This window comes from Triturus cristatus, chromosome 12 (genome assembly GCF_964204655.1).
Source record: "Triturus cristatus chromosome 12, aTriCri1.1, whole genome shotgun sequence".
NCBI lineage: Eukaryota > Metazoa > Chordata > Amphibia > Caudata > Salamandridae > Triturus > Triturus cristatus.
This window is the reverse complement of record NC_140595.1, coordinates 600,291,768-600,311,210: the sequence shown is the minus strand read 5'-3', so window position 1 is coordinate 600,311,210 and position 19,443 is coordinate 600,291,768. Positions and strand designations below refer to the sequence as shown.

Genomic DNA, 19,443 nt, shown 5'->3' with positions numbered 1-19,443 from the left:
CAAGCTACTAGATCATTGGTTTATTAAAATTAGTCACATAAGTCTCACAAAAAAGCGAGCAGTTGTACACATACGTTAAAAAACAATTGTTAGACAATTTATCAAAATACACAAAAAGATAAAAAATCAATAAAAATTGTACATATAATTCAATGACATATAGTGTAATGACACCACAACAATAATCCTCACTGTCAATATACAATAAAGAATTGATAAAAACAAGAAAATTGGGAAAAGGGAGAAGAACAGGAAACTTATTCCTACTTCCAAAAGGGAGAATCACTTAATCAAGGACTGAGTAGTTGTGACCCTGGTAGCATTTGATTACATTATACATTTCGCACAACCCTTATTGTCACAGATTATATCTGATTTCCCTTTAATAGAGCATCGACGCGTTTCGGTAGGCCACAAGTGACGGCCAACACCTTCCTCAGGATTGTTTGCTGATCCCAATATTAATAATTAGAAAACCTGAAAAAAATGTACAACAAAAATAACATAAGTGACTACCCATATTGCACACCTGAGACATTATTTGATATACTTCATTGACCACGATTCAGCCCATGCTAAAAAGACAGTTTTATTTCAAAACATACATACACTCTTTCACACCGCACTATGTAGGTACATAGTGCTTGTTGACAATTGAAAAAGATTTATTCCCCATAAATGGAGTCATAAAGCCAATCGTTCATAATATTTAGAACTGAATCGCTATGGGAGGATAACCTCTCTCACTCAGAGGTTATATGTGTATAGTATTGTATGCATAATGGCATTACGAAATTGAAATGTTGCCATTACGTAGGTCATTCGACCTCAGTTCTTATCATCGTATTTCGTCCCCTGCACGACATAAAGGCTACAGCAGCACTACAATTTTGCTCCGTAGCCAAGGGACTTCATCACAACAAGTACATCTCATTTGAAGGGTTTAAGAAGTTACCTTAAGGTTTTCTGTGCTTAGCATAAATCAAGGCCCCGCAAGCTGGTGATCCATAGATAAATTCATGGACATTAATCACATGAAATTCTGTTACCTAGCATAGATAAAAAACAGATATATGTTTTTCATTCAACCCTAACAAAAAGGCTTGGCTCCCTATCTATTAGGTCCAACTACAGTTATAGCACACCCTAGGTCCTATATTTACCATTCAATCCTTTTAATACAGCCAGGTGGTATATACACACTTCCTAGGCTGTAGGTATTCTAATTATGGAAAGTCTTCAGTCTCTCTCCAATGAGATATCTGAAACAGAGCAAAAATATCTATTACTAACCATAATGCCCCACACATCTTAGCTGTTTCTAACTAAATCTATGTCCCGATCGGCTAGACACGCTCAATTTGCCATTTACACGGAGCTATACTTACGAGAATTACTACTGCTGTTGGCTTCACTCAACACCGTGAGACTGCATCCAAACCATACTGTTCTTGGCTATATATAAGGAAACAATCATGCATTACTAATAGCTCAACCGAGAATAACTTATTGAGACTACACTGTAGCGCTGCCTGCATTAAAATGGCGACTCTGAATAACGACGGCTCCTGGTATACGAGCATCCTCCAAACCTGCCACTAATAAGTTCCCTCGATATTGATAGGTACCTTATTGTTCGTTCTCTAGCACTCTCAAAGCGTGGTGAGGATAACGGGTTCCAAAGGCACTAAGATCCTGTACGTCCCTATGGTGAAAAAACAAGGAGCAAAAATCGAGTAGCAAGCCCCAAAATAACCAAAGACGCGATCTACTCTTTGCCGCTATCTATTTACGTACCTTAATAGGGCTCGGTACTGACCGCAAAGGGGGATTCCTTCAAATGTGTTGAACATAGAGTCCAACAAATAACCGGCTTAAGTATCACCTAGTAATTGCCGGCACCGGAACTAGAGATTATCCTTCCGGGGCAGGAAAAAGGCCAAATAGAACCTGATATAACAAATCAACACAGTGGCCGCCATCTTAACACTGTTACATTAGTACTGAAGTCAAGCAGTTTAACTCGTTATTTCTTTATATTAACGGAACACTGCTCTCTCAAAGTAATTGTGAGATACTACCAGAGATATGTTTAATAAGAACGGATACGTTTTCAAGGAAGGAAGAAATTTCACCATAATTATCACGTAAATACATCTATATTGCAGCCGAACAGAAAGGAAGATGTGACGACGGAAGAAACGTCACAGGTGTGATTGTAGGAACAAATGCAACACATATCTTAATTCTTTATAGGTCTCTCGTTGAATTTGTTGCTTAATTGCATTAAGTCATTCCTTATGGGCAAAAACACAATCTATGGTAGGTAAAATTTGAATTGATAATCATCGCCAGGGTGACATTCTCCGCACATATATTTGTTCTATGCATTAGTTTACATTTGCAAATGCGAAAATAAGTATTAGGATGATTGTCATTAAAAAAGACTCTTCCTTAGTTGAAGTCATCATTCAAGCTTATGCCCCTCAGAGACGGCTGTACTTAAGTAGTCATTATACCTAGGACACATAAATTAAAGAAACAAGCGGTATCAAAGACAGGTGGTAAGTAAAACGACTATAAAGTTCCAGACTCGAATATAAGAATTTACATTGTTAACAGAGCTTCCCACTCCTCACGTGAATTAAGGCCTTTCCGTGTGGTATTAAGATGAGAGATAAACCATTGTTCACGGGCCTTGCGTTTACAGGTAATGTTGCCACCTCTTTTGTCAAGCTTAACTTTTTCTAAGATGAACCAAGAAAAATCATTTTCACCATGTCCTACTTCAAGAAAGTGCGAAACAAGTGGTGCTGTTAATTTCTTCATTTTAATGGCTGACCTATGTTCTTGCATTCTCACTCGAACCTCTCTACCTGTTTCCCCAACGTAACCAAGATCACAGGGGCATCGTAGGAAGTAGATTACATTTTTGCTTCTACAATTGTTGAGTGTTGTAGATCGAATATTTACGCCATTATAGGAGATTTCTTTTGCTTGCATACATAAAGGGCACACATTACAAGTACCGCATCTCACATTGCCAACTGCTGGAGTGTTAGTAATCGTTCTTTGTGTCCAGTTATTTTCCTCACGGTATGTGTGCACAAGCATGTCTCTTAGATTGCTGTTTCTCTTGAAGGCAAATAACGGTTTCTCCAGTTTCGCTTCTTCATCGTGATTAATAATATGCCAGTTTTTATTGACTACATTTTTAATCTGGTTGCTGAGGTGAGAAAATTTGCTAACAAAAACGACTTTGTTGGGAGGTTCTTTTTTACCTACCGATTTTTCAACCAGTGCTTCACGGTCATAGAACCTAGCACGTTTGAGGGAGTGTGAGAGGAGTTTGTTAGGATAGCCTCTATCTTTAAACTTACGTTTGAGATCTTCTGCATGTCTATAGAAGTCTTGTAGGTCAGAACAATTCCTTCGTAAACGAAGGAATTGACTGAACGGAATGCTTTCTCTTTGGGACTTCGGATGGAAGCTGGAGAAATGGAGGAGAGTGTTTTTTGCCATTGGTTTTGTGAACAGCTCAACCTCCAGACTTCCATTCGAGTCCTTTATGGTGATATCAAGAAAATCTTCCTTGCTTTTACTGTGGTACGATGTGAACCTCAAGTTAGGATCACCCTGATTTAACCAATCGAGGAATTCATTTAGTTTCTCAGTGTCTCCCTCCCAAATGAAAAAAATATCGTCAATGTAGCGGTACCAGCCCGCTACATTTTCGAAAAAGGGGGCCACCTCGTTATATATGTGTTTGACCTCGAACTGGCCAACATAGAGACAGGCCAGACTAGGAGCACAGGTGGCCCCCATGCTGGTCCCTTTAAGTTGTTTAAAATATTCATCCTTGAATAAGAAGACATTATTTTTCAAGATCATATTGACACAGCTCACAATAAATTCTGCATTGGCTCCACCTAAGTCCTGATCTCTTAGAATCTCACGAATGACTACAACCGTGTCATTTTGTGGGATATTCGTATAGAGAGACTCAATGTCGAGGGTGACCAGACACTGAGTCTCTCCACAGAAGGGGAGTCCCTCAACAAGAGAAATGATGTGGGCAGAATCTCTCACATATGATCTTAAATTGCAAACAATAGGACGTAGGAAGTGATCAACGTACTTGCTTACGGGTTCTAACAAGGAGTTAATACTACTCACAATAGGTCTCATTGGTGGATCAGTGGCATTTTTATGAATTTTGGGTAAGCCATAAATGGCAGGGGTCTTGGGTTCCATGTTGTTTAAAAACTTGAATTCATCTTCACAGATCCAAGACTTATCTCTTGCCTCTATCAGGAGTCCCAAACATTCTCTTGCCACAACTTCCAGACTTTATAAGCGGACAAGTGTACAGTGTTCCTCAACATTGAGCAGTTTAAGCATTCTATGTTCATAATCTATGGTATTAAAAACAACAACCCCCCCACCCTTATCTGCAGGTTTGATAGTAAGGTTTCTGTCTGCTTTTAAGGAATTGAGGGCCTGTCTCTCGTTCCTATTGATATTATTCTGACCAGAGCCTGTTTTATTGCGTCTACCAAGGATATTACCAATCCCACTCTCAACTGCTTTTTCAAAAGCTTCAATGTTTTTACCAACCATGGCTAAAGTTGGAGTGAATAGTGACTTTGGTTTAAAGCCAGATAAATTTACCCGTTCCTGACTTTCCTGATTTTCAAAGAATCTCCTCAGTCGTACTTTGCGGAAAAAGGAGCGCAGATCTTTTTCTAACTGGAATTTGTCTATGCTAGTAGACGGAACAAAGCTGAAGCCCTTACTCAAGATCTTAATTTCCATATCACTAAGTAATCTATTTGACAAATTGATTACTGGTGCTCGGTCTGTCGCCAGTAGCGTTGACTCCTTGTGCGCATATACTCCTGCTGTTGTGGAGGACCCCTGTTCGTTTGACCCCTCCCCGAGTTCCCATTGTAGTGCTGTCCTCTCCTCGGGCGCGAGTCTAAAAAAGGAATATAGTCTCTGGTATTAACTCTATTTGTAGGATCATCCCTCATTTCATTGTCATCCTCGCTGCTAGAACCAGAGGTCTCTGAGAAAGTGACTTGTTTTCTACCCCCTCTGTTATATATTTGTCTCTGTTGGGGTCTTTCCAGTTGCTCTCATTTCTTTGTTGGAAATAGTTCTCCTTAAGGAAAGGGTAAATTTTTTCTTGAGAAAACAGTTCTACATCTTTTCTTAATTTGTTAGTTTTTTTATTCAACAGATAATCTCTATAACCATCTACGTCTCTATTTATATCGTCTAATTTTTTCTTGGCTTCCTCTAGTGCAGGACAGTTTTTTAATTCTATCTCTAATTTGTCAATTGCCTCCTTTTCTATAATAATAATAAGCTCTTGGGCAGTCTCAATGATAAGGAGCATCCAATCACGGCTGCATCTATTTGAAATCATGGCCCACGTTTCAAGGAATTTCTTATTATCTATAAATAAACCAGGTTCGTTACGGACTTGTAGTCCAATGGGAATCGTACCCGACCTAACATATTCTATCAAGAATTCGGCATGAGCCTCTGTACGTTTAAGCTTTTTTTTGAGATTGAGTAATTTACCCCAATTCTCACCTTTGTTCGATATTACCGTAATCTTGTTTCCATTCTTGGTATTAATTATCCTATTTAATTGGTCTTCGCTGAAACCAAAAGTTCTAAATTGGTCCATGAATAGGCCTGAAGCTCTTATTCAACCTTTCTAGAATATAATCCAGATTAATCTCTCCAACCAACAAGGGCTGTACTCAAAGTCTCTAACAAAGAGAGAGGGACCCCTACACCAAGGGAGAGGGGTGCCAAGCAAGACCGTAGTCAAAAAAGAAGAACCTCCCTTGGATATGTATATACCTGTCAATCATAGAACACACAAAACTTTACTTTAAAAAGTAGCAGGGTAAGAACCGGCATCAAACAAGCTACTAGATCATTGGTTTATTAAAATTAGTCACATAAGTCTCACAAAAAAGCGAGCAGTTGTACACATCCGTTAAAAAACAATTGTTAGACAATTTATCAAAATACACAAAAAGATAAAAAATCAATAAAAATTGTACATATATTTCAATGACATATAGTGTAATGACACCACAACAATAATCCTCACTGTCAATATACAATAAAGAATTGATAAAAACAAGAAAATTGGGAAAAGGGAGAAGAACAGGAAACTTATTCCTACTTCCAAAGGGAGAATCACTTAATCAAGGACTGAGTAGTTGTGACCCTGGTAGCATTTGATTACATTATACATTTCGCACAACCCTTATTGTCACAGATTATATCCGATTTCCCTTTAATAGAGCATCGACGCGTTTCGGTAGGCCACAAGTGATGGCCAACACCTTCCTCAGGATTGTTTGCTGATCCCAATATTAATAATTAGAAAACCTGAAAAAAATGTACAACAAAAATAACATATGTGACTACCCATATTGCACACCTGAGACATTATTTGATATACTTCATTGACCATGGACATGGTGAAAATGATTTTTCTTGGTTCATCTTAGAAAAAGTTAAGCTTGACAAAAGAGGTGGCAACATTACCTGTAAACGCAAGGCCCGTGAACAATGGTTTATCTCTCATCTTAATACCACACGGAAAGGCCTTAATTCACGTGAGGAGTGGGAAGCTCTGTTAACAATGTAAATTCTTACATTCGAGTCTGGAACTTTATAGTCGTTTTACTTACCACCTGTCTTTGATACCGCTTGTTTCTTTAATTTATGTGTCCTAGGTATAATGACTACTTAAGTACAGCCGTCTCTGAGGGGCATAAGCTTGAATGATGACTTCAACTAAGGAAGAGTCTTTTTTAATGACAATCATCCTAATACTTATTTTCGCATTTGCGAATGTAAACTAATGCATAGAACAAATATATGTGCGGAGAAGGTCACCCTAGCGATGATTATCAATTCAAATTTTACCTACCATAGATTGTGTTTTTGCCCATAAGGAATGACTTAATGCAATTAAGCAACAAATTCAACGAGAGACCTATAAAGAATTAAGATATGTGTTGCATTTGTTCCTACAATCACACCTGTGACGTTTCTTCCGTCGTCACATCTTCCTTTCTGTTCGGCTGCAATATAGATGTATTTACGTGATAATTATGGTGATATTTCTTCCTTCCTTGAAAACGTATCCGTTCTTATTAAACATATCTCTGGTAGTATCTCACAATTACTTTGAGAGAGCAGTGTTCCGTTAATATAAAGAAATAACGAGTTAAACTGCTTGACTTCAGTACTAATGTAACAGTGTTAAGATGGCGGCCACTGTGTGGATTTGTTATATCAGGTTCTATTTGGCCTTTTTCCTGCCCCGGAAGGATAATCTCTAGTTCCGGTGCCGGCAATTACTAGGTGATACTTAAGCCGGTTATTTGTTGGACTCTATGTTCAACACATTTGAAGGAATCCCCGTTTGCGGTCAGTACCGAGCCCTATTAAGGTACGTAAATAGATAGCGGCAAAGAGTAGATCACGTCTTTGGTTATTTTGGGGCTTGCTACTCGATTTTTGCTCCTTGTTTTTTCGCCATAGGGACGTACAGGATCTTAGTGCCTTTGGAACCCGTTATCCTCACCACGCTTTGAGAGTGCTAGAGAACGAACAATAAGGTACCTATCAATATCGAGGGAACTTATTAGTGGCAGGTTTGGAGGATGCTCGTATACCAGGAGCCGCCGTTATTCAGAGCCGCCATTTTAATGCAGGCAGCGCTACAGTGTAGTCTCAATAAGTTATTCTCGGTTGAGCTATTAGTAATGCATGATTGTTTCCTTATATATAGCCAAGAACAGTATGGTTTGGATGCAGTCTCACGGCGTTGAGTGAAGCCAACAGCAGTAGTAATTCTCGTAAGTATAGCTCCGTGTAAATGGCAAATTGAGCGTGTCTAGCCGATCGGGACATAGATTTAGTTAGAAACAGCTAAGATGTGTGGGGCATTATGGTTAGTAATAGATATTTTTGCTCTGTTTCAGATATCTCATTGGAGAGAGACCGAAGACTTTCCATAATTAGAATACCTACAGCCTAGGAAGTGTGTATATACCACCTGGCTGTATTAAAAGGATTGAATGGTAAATATACGACCTAGGGTGTGCTATAACTGTAGTTGGACCTAATAGATAGGGAGCCAAGCCTTTTTGTTAGGGTTGAATGAAAAACATATATCTGTTTTTTATCTATGCTAGGTAACAGAATTTCATGTGATTAATGTCCATGAATTTATCTATGGATCACCAGCTTGCGGGGCCTTGATTTATGCTAAGCACAGAAAACGTTAAGGTAACTTCTTAAACCCTTCAAATGAGATGTACTTGTTGTGATGAAGTCCCTTGGCTACGGAGCAAAATTGTAGTGCTGCTGTAGCCTTTATGTCGTGCAGGGGACGAAATATGATGATAAGAACTGAGGTCGAATGACCTACGTAATGGCAAAATTTCAATTTCGTAATGCCATTATGCATACAATACTATACACATATAACCTCTGAGTGAGAGAGGTTATCCTCCCATAGCGATTCAGTTCTAAATATTATGAACGATTGGCTTTATGACTCCATTTATGGGGAATAAATCTTTTTCAATTGTCAACAAGCACTATGTACCTACATAGTGCGGTGTGAAAGAGTGTATGTATGTTTTGAAATAGAACTGTCTTTTTAGCATGGGCTGAATCGTGGTCAATGAAGTATATCAAATAATGTCTCAGGTGTGCAATATGGGTAGTCACTTATGTTATTTTTGTTGTACATTTTTTTCAGGTTTTCTAATGATTAATATTGGGATCAGCAAACAATCCTGAGGAAGGTGTTGGCCGTCACTTGTGGCCTACCGAAACACGTCGATGCTCTATTAAAGGGAAATCGGATATAATCTGTGACAATAAGGGTTGTGCGAAATGTATAATGTAATCAAATGCTACCAGGGTCACAACTACTCAGTCCTTGATTAAGTGATTCTCCCTTTGGAAGTAGGAATACGTTTCCTGTTCTTCTCCCTTTTCCCAATTTTCTTGTTTTTATCAATTCTTTATTGTATATTGACAGTGAGGATTATTGTTGTGGTGTCATTACACTATATGTCATTGAATTATATGTACAATTTTTATTGATTTTTTATCTTTTTGTGTATTTTGATAAATTGTCTAACAATTGTTTTTTAACGTATGTGTACAACTGCTCGCTTTTTTGTGAGACTTATGTGACTAATTTTAATAAACCAATGATCTAGTAGCTTGTTTGTTTGCTTCGTTGATGCCGGTTCTTACCCTGCTACTTTTTAAAGTAAAGTTTTGTGTGTTGTATGATTGACAGGTATATACATATCCAAGGGAGGTTCTTCTTTTTTGACTACAACTGGCACAGAACCATAACTTATTGCGCAGGTGGTGAGTGGGTCTGCCAACTGGACCGTGTCCCCCATTCTCCTCACAAGCTGGCCTACCGCACAAAATCTAAAGTGGAGGCGTCGTTGGTGAGAGCCCAGTCCCACTCCTCACCCTCTGAGGCATCCTCCATGCAGTCTGTACTGGGTGGAAGCGATGTTTCAAACCCCCGAACAGATAAATTAGACATGATACTGCAGGAGATACGGGAGTTCAAATCAGCAATTGCACAACAGTTGAACTAAATTTGCTAAAAGATGACCACAGGAAATTATCAGACAGGGTCAAGACCTCTGAAATGACACTGGACTAAGTAGCTCCTAAGGTGAAAGAACATGATACACAGCTTCTACAACTGCGCCAACAAATAGAATCTCTCCAGGCCGGAGTGGATGATGCAGAGGGGTGGTCCCACAGGAACAACCTCTGAATAGTGGGCCTGCCTGAAGGGTCGGAGGGCCCGCAACCAATGCTGTTCATCGAAAACTGGCTAAAAACTAAAGTGGCTCACACAGGTCTGTCAGAGCTAATTACAGTATAACACGCACACCTGGTTTCCGCTAAAAAAAACTATCCCTGGTGCAAAGCTACAGCCGGTCACAGCAAAAATTCCAAACTTTAGAGACCATGATTTACTCCTGCAAGCAGCCTGAGACAATGGCCCTCTTCTGATTAACAACGCTAGAATTTCAATTTTTCCAGATTATACACTGGCAGTCCAGCGTAACCGCTTTTCCTTTTTGGAGGTCAAATCTTGAATTTGTGGTGCTGGCCTGTCGTTTGCTCTTTTATTACCAGCCAAATTAAAGATCCTCCATAATGAGCACTCATACCTTTTTGAAACACCAGTGAATGCCTGGGACTGGTTACATAAGAATTTTCCAGAAACAAGCGCAGGTATTCACCAAGAACGATCGCAACTGAAATCACAACGATCTCCACGAAGAGGACTAACTACACAAGACAGCCTATCGGGAGCCCCATTCCCTGAGTTGGTCTTGGAGGGTAGACAAGAGGCTCTCCGTTCAGCAACTGCTTTAAGACTCACCCGCCCGCCTTATCAGCACCAGCCCTTCGGGAAAGGTGACTTCAGACTCAGACTCGGAGGGGAGTGATGCATTGTTCCCTTCCGTGTCCACACAGCTAAATAATGACACACTGGGTTAGGAGTTGCCAAAGTGTCACCCTATTGAAAGGACGAGCGTATGGGTGGGGTTATGCCCCCTGGGCGGTTGATCATAGGTTCGGCTAGCTTACGTTTCTATTACCTAGCATTTATACATGTCTTGTAAAAATGTAGTGTCCTGTCTCTCCCACTGCACGTTAGTATTGACGTATAAATTAAGGTATTTTATAACATGCCATAATATACCATCACAGGGTCTGACTTGTGCTGCTTTAAGGTGCCTATTACATGTACTCCACACACCCTCTGTACCCCCGCAAGCCAAGGCACTTGTTATATCACAGTTAACCATGTTATCGGTTAATGTTAAGTTTGGTCGAACGATGTTGACTTGATTGACCAAGTATTGGGAAGTTGTTCATTGGTTAAGCTTGACAATAGTATGGTCTATTAGCTGCGGGATGCTCCGCTGGGGGGCAAGGACTTCTGCTTTCCATATTGATCCCTAATGGCGACAGTAGTTAAATCATATTATTTTATCACTTGGAATATACGTGGTATGGGCTCAATCCACAAGCGGCATAGAATACTGGCTCAATTACACAGAAACTGTGCTCACATAGTATATTTTCAGCAAACGTATTTAATGCCTGATGAAACCCTCAAGCTTAATAGGAGATGGGGGGGCAGTTGTATACAATGGCTTATTCGGCCTTTTCACGAAGGGCGGCAGTGTGGATAAGTGCAGGAGTCCCATTCTCATTAATAGGTACCAAGATAGAAGACTAAGGTAAATGTGTACTTCTAAATGGCACATTAGATGGGAAACGGGTGGTACTGGGGTTAATATATGCATCTAATACTGACCAAGAGGCATTTTTATCCCGCCTGTCAGTCGCGCTAGCGGAATAATCACAGTTTCCTTGGCTGCTTCGTGGAGATTTTAATGCAGTCCTTGATGAAGGACTAGATCGATCGCACCCTCCATTACCAGGAACTCTAACAATCAAACAGGCGAGGATCCTGCGCCAATGGGTGGCGTGGTGGAATTTAGACATCTGGCCAATCTAAAACAGGGGTATGCGCAAATATTCCTTTTTTCACATCCCCATTGCTTGCACTCCCGCTTAGATCGATTTTTATGTACACCGGACCTACTTCCAACCATACCACATAACACCTATTTAAGCAAGGCTATCTCAGACCACAACCTGCTTTAACTGACCAGTAACTGTGGCTGGGTTCCATCCCCAATCCCAACATGGCACCTACAGCCCCTACTCTTAGAAGACCCTGTATTTAGGAACACCCTAGCCACATCAATCCCCTTTTACTTTATCGACAATAAGGACAAGATCAGTAGAATGGGAGGCCTTCAAAATAACGATTCGTGGGATCTCGATGGGGGCAGTGGTGGGTGCCAGGCGGGAGGTCTCCTGAGACATTACAGACCTAGAAGCGACATTGCAATCACTGGAAATAGCCGCTTAGACTGATGCACAAGGGGAGGAGAGGCTCCGAGATGCCAGAGCGAAATATGCTGAATTACTAGAGCGCCTGCGTTTACTTGATTTAAATGCACACACTATATGATCGCACGCAGAAGCTGACAGATCTGGTACATTACTGGCCAGCATAATCTGGCTTCAACCTTCCCCCACGCCCACAGTATCTGTGCACACTATGGATCAAGAACTGAAGACTACACAGGTTGGGATAAATAAGGCGTTCCATGATTATTATACGCACCTATATGCTGCCCCTCCCCAGCCCTCTTTGGAACCTACAGATGATTTTTTCGCATCAATACCTCTTCCAGTCATTTCACGTGCGAGCATCGCAGACTTAGAAACCCCAATTACCCAACTAGAAATTCGAGGAGCCATCAGGGAGCTTGCCCGCAAAAAAACGCCGGGCTTGGATGGACTTCCCATTGAATTCCACTCCACGTTTGCATCACAGTTAGTTCCCAAGCTGCTACAACTGTATGACACATCCCTAGAGAAGGGGACTTTACCTCCCACAACAAGGGAGGCAATAGTGACTTCCATATTAAAGCCTGATAAACCCCCTCGGACCTCTCATCCTATAGGCCCTTGTCTATTCTTAATACAGAAAACAAGGTACTTAGTAAGGTATTGGGGGGATTGAGTAGCTTGGTCTCGAGACTGTGACTCAATGTAAGTTGTGTATAAGCTCCAAAAGTTCTTTGGTCGATTGCGGGGTGGAAGCAATTCACTATATGCTTCCGTTTGTGTGTTGCAATACATGTCCCTAGCCCATTGTGACAGGGAGGGAAGGGGGCCGTGGGACCAGTGCATTGCTAGAACGCGTTTAGCAACCAGGAGGGCCATATCCACCAAGCGTCTGATGGGTTTCAGCACATTTTTAGAAAAGCCGAGGAGATCCAGTAGTGGGTCAGTGCAAATCTTCACCTGCGTGACTGTGCTTAGTTCTGTAAACACTTGTTGCCAAAAATTGGAGATTGCAGGGCATAGCCACGCTAGGTGTATAAAGTCGGCTTCACCCGCTCCGCATCTCTCATAATTGGTCATATCACAAAGGCCAAATCTATGCAGGCGCACCGGAGTATGATAGATTCGATTGAGAAATTTGAACTATATCAGTCAGTGCCTACCGTTAAGTGAAATGCTTCTAGTGGCTTCGTAGCAGTATTCCCACATGTCGTCATCTATATCTAATTCTAAGTCCGCTTGCCACTCATGTCTAGCTTTGACATAGTGGTTGTGTCTGCGCGTATATACGGGATCCTATCCTCCTAGGGGAGTCAGCACGCAATAAAGCGGTGAAGATCAGGACCTCTGGGGGTTCCAGTAGCTCGCCCTCAAGTAAGTCCCGCAGTGCACTTCTGGCCCTATAGTAGTGGAAAGTGGTAAGGGGAGGAGGCATCGGTTCGGTCAGCTAATGTTCAGCCCAAGGTTTACCTAGTCCCCCATGAAAGTAATCTCCTATTTTGTCTATCTCCAGAGAGTGTAAGGAGGCTACCATGTTAGGAGTGGTAAGGAGTGGAAGCCACTCACACCAAGCAACAGGGGTCGCGGGGGAGTATAATATGAAGAGTGCTTGCCGATTAAGGATTTTATGCCAGGCATGTGTGGTTGCATTTATCGAGTCCAGTATCCTAGTGATGCGTCTCGGAGCCCGAAACAACACCGTGGTGATATGAGCAGGGGCGTGTGTGAGGCGTTCTATATGTAAATGAGGGGGGGTGTTTGTTGATGTACCCAGTAATATGCATGCGAGGCTTGGGCGGCTCTTTAATAAAGATCAAGGTCTGGGGCTCCCAGCCCCTCCAAAGAATATGGCAATGTGAGGAGCTCCCAACTGGCTCGCGGTTGTTTGTCGGCCCAAGCTAATTTGGTTTGTAACGTTCTGAGTTATTTAAAGAAGTGTGCCGGTAAGACTATTGGGATGTTAAGGATTAAGAAGCGAAATCTGGCAGGACAACCATCTCCACGAGCGATATTCTGCCTAGGAGGGAGAAGGGGAGGCGAGTCCACCTCGCGACGTCTTCCTCAAACTTTACGTATGGCACGGCCGTAATTCTCCCTAAACACCAGCTCGGAGTCAGTGTGAATTTGAATTCCCAAGTATCGCACCGGAACAGTGGACCACTGCAAAGGAAAGTTCAGGGCCTCAGGTAACGTCACCGGTGTGAGAGGGAATATAACCGAGTTTGCCCAGTTGATATTCAGTCCGGAAAGCCCGCCAAATCTCACAATTTCACGCAGGATGGGGGGCACATTCTGGGCCGGATCACGTGCATATAGGAGGGTATCGTCCGCATAGGAAAAAACAACGAGACTGTACCCCGGGAAACGGATTCCCCTGTGGCTATGATATTCGCGCAGTGGGCAAGCTAAGGGCTCAGCTACCAAGGCGTACAGGAGGGGGGAGAAAGGGCAACCCTGTCGGGTACCCCTGGAGATAGTAAAGGGGGCAGTAACTTTGTCACCCACCCCCACACAGCCCGTAGGATCTCGGTATAAGGTGCTGACCAAGCTCAGGAAGACACTCCCAAACCCCATTAGTTCGAGGGCTAGCAACATTAAGTTCCACTCGACCGAATCAAACACTTTTTCAGCGTCCAGAAAAATTGCGGCTGCCCTGGTGTCTGGCTTGGTATGCTGGATTGCACCAAACACTGTGGGTAAGTTAGCGGCCCGGTATAAAGCCAGCCTGCTCTGATCCAACGAGAGTTGGCAGTAGAGGGGCCAGCCTATTCGCCAGCACTTTAGCAAAAATCTTGGTGTCAACATTCAATAATGAAAGTGGTCTGTAGGAGGAGCATTGTTGCGGGGGTTTCCCAGGCTTTAAAAGTACCACCAATAAGGCCTCGCGCATCGTGGGGGGCATAGTGCCTTCCTCCGCCATCACAAATAGTGTTAGTAAGTGTGGGGTAAGGAGTTCCTTAAATTCCTTGTAGAACCCCACAGTGAGGCCGTCCTGTCCCGGCGCACTACCAGAGTGCATCGTGGACAAGGCTGCATGGATCTCCCACGCCTCAAAGGGGAGCATCAGATATTCTCTATGGGCATTTAGCAGCCAGGGCAGCTTAATATATTCCAAGTATTCTAGTATTCCGGAGGACGTACTGCAAGACTTGTACTTGTACAGATCAGCGTAATATCACCTGAAACACTCTGCAACCTCCGTCGAATCAGCGATCATATCGCCGTTATCTGTGGCCAATTCGATGGGATGTTGAGCAGTGTGACGCCCCTTCATGAGATTTGCCAGGACAGTGCCTGGGCGTTCCCCCTCTCCATATGATCTTGCTACTGCGTATTTCCCCAGGAGCTTTACCTCTGTGTCCGCCTCAGCGTGGTATTCCTCTAGTGTGGACTTAATGGTAGTTAGTAATGTGGGATCATCGGTGTCGTGCGATCTTCTCTCCAGCTGTGCCAGGGTTTGTTCTAATAGCGCCAGCCGTCCCCTGATTGATCTCAGTACTCTCGAGTGTTTAGAATTTACCATACCCCGAACATAGACCTTATAGGTCTCCCAAATTGTAGTAAAGTGTGGAACGGATCCCAAATTAGTATCGAAGGTTTCCATAGCCTCCAGTAGTTCCGCCCTAAAGGCTTCATCTAGTAGTGCGTAGGGGGGAAGCGCCACGTAAACGCAGGGGGGAGTTTGGTTGAAGTGGCCAATGTTAGCAGCACAGGGGAGTGGTCAGAATGAATTTGTGGCAGGACTTCACAGTTTCGTATAGTGCTTCTGAGGGATCCCATTAGGAACCAGTAGTCTATCCTGGTATGGAGATTATGGGGGCCAGAAAAGTGTGTGTAACCTCCCTGAGCAGCCGAGCGGGAACACCAGACGTCCACCATACTCAGCTCCATGAGAGCATCCAAAATAACCGTGGCTGATTGCGACAATCGCCTCAGGGGGCCCCTCGATCGGCCCAACTCCAGGTTGAGAATACAGTTAAAGTCCCCTCCCCAGATCTGTGGGATATTGGGCATCTGGTGTGCTAAAATTAGGAGGTCATGATAGAACTGCAGTCAGTCATGGTTAGGGCCGTACACATTAAAGATGATATATTCCACACCATTCCCACTGCACCGGGACACTACATATCTACCGTCAGTATCAGTGTGTAACTCCTCAAGGGTGAGGTGGGCTGTGGGATTGATCCAAGTAAGCACCCTGTGCATGTTGTAGTGAAACCTGCAGCATGAAACGTACCGCGGATGCTGCCGCGCGTCCGCGGGTGACTCGCCACCAGGAGGTGCGTCTCCTGCAAAAGGGCTATATTAATCTTATGTCTATTGAGGTATGACATAACCTTCCTAATTTTGCACTGATCATTAAGACCCCTGACATTCCAGGTCAGGAACTTCAACTTATTTTCCGTGCCCTTGGTAGCCAAATATGTGAATGACTGTGTTGGACCCTACCCAGCGCCACTTGGGAGATGTATCCGGTATACGGTGTTGTTATCTTGTGCGCCCTAAGGTGTGTGCTTCGCTACATTGTGTCAAAACCAACCAAAAAAATAAAACCACACAACTGAATTAAACTCAAAAATACCGCAATCCCCCCAACCTCCCTCCCACGCCATAACCCCAACAGAGCACAGTCGATTGTCCCACCCCCCTCCCCCTCCCTGAGAAAAATATAGCAACTAGCCACGCAGTGGGTAACACACAGGGGCGGATGTTACCAAGCACTACGAGTGACCGTCAGCATAACTCCACATTGCAATAAACATAGCATGACCATCAAATTTAGTTAGCACATAACTAGCCCAACAAAGATCAGGATATCCCAATGCGGTGATCTACGGTCGGAGAACTGGAGGCAGCTCCACCATGAATAAAACCTGGACACAGCTGAACCTACTATTGGTCAATATTACAATGTAATTACCCCCCAAAGCCATCACCACCTGCCGGTCTCGGATACTTGTGGAAAGTACAGAGGTTACTGTCCCATGCCATCAAGCCATTGTCGTCCAGATGTGCCGCTGGGGATTAACATCCATGGCACGGGCACCTCTAAGTGAGTATATACTGTTAATGAGGAAAACGCGTGGTTCATGACAGTGACCGGGTCCCTCCCAAAGCGGACTGTCTAGTCATTGTTGTCGAGGGAGGACCCCTGTGATCCCTCTGGCACCGCATCCGAACCCCCCGGCACGGCATTGCATTGCAACTTCTTGAGTAATCCTTTCAGTTCCTTTTGCAGCGCCTTCGGGTCTGTGAAGATGCGAGTAGATTCGCCCAGGTGTACCTTCAATTTGTCCGGATACAGCATGGTGTATGCAATGTTGTGATCACGGAGTTGATGTTTGAAGGGATTAAATTGGCGTCTCACCTCCTGCACTCGAGCGGTGAAGTCCGGATATAGAGAGATCGCCGATCCCTCACAACGGAGATCTCCCAGCTCCCTAGCCCGCCGCAAGGCCGAGTCGCGGTGCCTGTAGTTGAGCAGCTTGGCAATCACTGGGCGTGGCTGAGCCCCAGGGACAGGCCGCGGGCCCAGCGACAGATGAGCCCGCTCAACAACAAATAGATCTGAGAAGGTTTCATGGCCCAGTACAGTGACAAGTAGATTTTAAATGAATTGTTCCGCATTCCCCATGGGAGTGGACTCCGGAAGGCCCGTTATACGGATATTGCTGCGACGGGAACGGGCTTCCAAATCGTCTGCTTTGTCCTGCAACGCTGTAAGGGATTTGGCCATTTGCCGCTATGCTGAATCTGTCTCAGTCTGAGCCTCCTCTACCTCTGTTAATCTGCGTTCAGCCATATCGATGCGTTCAGTGTGTTTATCTAGCCGTTCTGACATCCGGTCCATACGGTACACCAGGGACTCGATCTTGCCATCCATCATTGTGAGACTTTTCTGAATCGCAGCGAACATTTGTTTCACCTCACTCAGGTCCTCCTCAGGGGTATCCACCCTGCTGTCCGCAGAATGGGCCCCATCCGTCTCCCTTATTCTGGTGCTCTTGGCGTCGAACTGGAGCTTGGTCTGGGTCTTGTCCACCCTGGGGGCAAGAAGGGTAGCCCAGCCCGATCTCAAGGATTATAGAAGAGAGATAGGAGCTATCGCCGGTTCTGCGCTCCAAGAGTATTGTCAGGATCCTTGAAAGCGGTGATCAGAGGGAGCTCCCTGTGGAGATTTAACAACAAGCCAGCAGCATTGGTGAGAGCGTACCCACCCCGTCCTCGTGTGTAACTTGGAGGGAGGGGGGTCAACAATCTCCACTAGGGCAATCCGCAGTATAGGGACAAGGCACTAACAGCTATCCATGGCTGCCCCAGACATTAGGGATGTACCTCCAACCAAACGGTGTCCACGTGCCAGAGGGGCAGGATACAGCCGGGCCCCCCGCCTCCAATCCGGAGCTCCAATCCCAGGACCCGTGGAGTCTAAGATCAAGCCCGCCGGCGCCGAGTGAGTGCAGGCGTCCAGGCGCTGAGTCACCTCTCGCAGGCCAGGAGGCCACCCCATTCCTTTCACAGCCACACCGGGAAATAGAGATAAAGAGAGGGGGCGATAACAGCACCTCCCTCCCGTTACCGCGATGACCGCTCCCGGTAGTCGTGCAGATGGTGATCGGTGTGTCCCAGCTGGTAGCAGGCATCAGCGTTATTTAAAGGCCCCTAACGTCGGGGGGACAGCAGTCCTGGCAGGGTGCCCCTGGCGCCCACAAGTACAGTGCTCTCCCAGGCGGTGAACTGCTGGGGCGTGGGCATGCTCCCCCCGCTCTCCAGCCGGAGCGCCTTCAGGATCTTCAGGCGGGGATTGTGTAGAGGCCGTAGTGGCCCCGCCACACACCGAACCCCCGACACGGCCCGTCAAACCCCGGAGCGGCACCGCCCGTCCAGGAGTCGCGGCAAGGGGCCGACGTAGCCGCAGGAGAAGTCAGTCGGTGGCCAGTGGGGGGCACAAAAGGGGGATATCAGGTCCAGGCAAGCTTCAAAAAGGGCCAGATGGTAGTACTGAGCGCTTCTCCGTGCCTCAGCTCGCAGCAGCGGGAAGCAGCTCGATGCAAGCGCGGTCACTTCCGTCCCTCACTCACGTGTGCAGGCCTCGCGGCTGTCTCCGGCTGTTCCAGGGAGTCGTTGAGCTCCGGGAGGGCATCGATCTGCAGCGCTCCTCCTGCTGTGTCGATATCGGGAAGTTTCATACAGGATAGTGCGACGATTGTCAGGATAACTGGAGTGGAGTGCTGATGGCTCGCGGAGCTCTAACTCTACACGGCCATCTTGTGCTGCGGCAAGCTCCGCCCCCGGATATGATTAATTTCTATCATTGTTTGTAGTGTAAATTCTGCAGTCCACATGAATAGTAGTGTGTGTTTACTTTTAGACACATTCTGTGAGTCTCTAGCTCTAGTTTGGTGATTC

At 44.6% G+C, this 19,443-nt stretch overlaps 1 long non-coding RNA gene across 1 annotated transcript in view; it reads right to left on the bottom strand.

Annotated features, from left to right (window-relative positions):
- Nucleotides 1-246: 246 nt before the first annotated feature.
- The window catches only part of LOC146776352 (uncharacterized), a 38,872-nt gene continuing 19,675 nt past the window's right edge, over nt 247-19,443 (bottom strand). The window contains exons 7-10 of the long non-coding RNA XR_014972415.1: nt 1,389-1,455; nt 1,164-1,262; nt 956-1,049; nt 247-477 (exon numbers count right to left, since the gene is read on the bottom strand). This is a non-coding gene — a long non-coding RNA (uncharacterized LOC146776352). The remainder of the gene's footprint in view (nt 478-955; nt 1,050-1,163; nt 1,263-1,388; nt 1,456-19,443) is intronic.